Genomic DNA, 385 nt, shown 5'->3' on the forward strand with positions numbered 1-385 from the left:
TGCATATTTTGCATAAGCGATTTCTTTGGTAACGCGGTTTCGTTAATTACCGTTTATTATTCTTGACTATTGCATTGTTACGTTGAACTTTGTCATAGTTATTCAGTTTATGCTGGGATTTGTTGATTTTAAGCGTTTGTTGTCTATGTATTTATTAATTTTGCTTCATTCATATTTAGACAGTTTCCTCTTTTGGTTTTCTTTTTCCGAATCAGATTCGTTATGCACAAAGTCACCATACATAATAGAAGATTTATACAAGTAAAATAAAATAAGCAATTGCCGAGAAACAGACAGACATAGTCAGACAAACATTTGTATATGGCCTATTTACAAACAGAAATCAAACAGAAGCATAAATCATAAAATGCAAAACATCCGCACA

General features: G+C 31.2%; 1 protein-coding gene across 1 annotated transcript in view; it reads left to right on the forward strand.

The window, feature by feature from the left end:
* LOC119591316 (ATP-binding cassette sub-family G member 8-like) overlaps positions 1-385 on the forward strand; it is a gene marked incomplete in the record, with an annotated part of 74,919 nt that overhangs the window by 69,194 nt on the left and 5,340 nt on the right.

Source organism: Penaeus monodon, chromosome 28 (genome assembly GCF_015228065.2).
Source record: "Penaeus monodon isolate SGIC_2016 chromosome 28, NSTDA_Pmon_1, whole genome shotgun sequence".
Lineage (NCBI taxonomy): Eukaryota > Metazoa > Arthropoda > Malacostraca > Decapoda > Penaeidae > Penaeus > Penaeus monodon.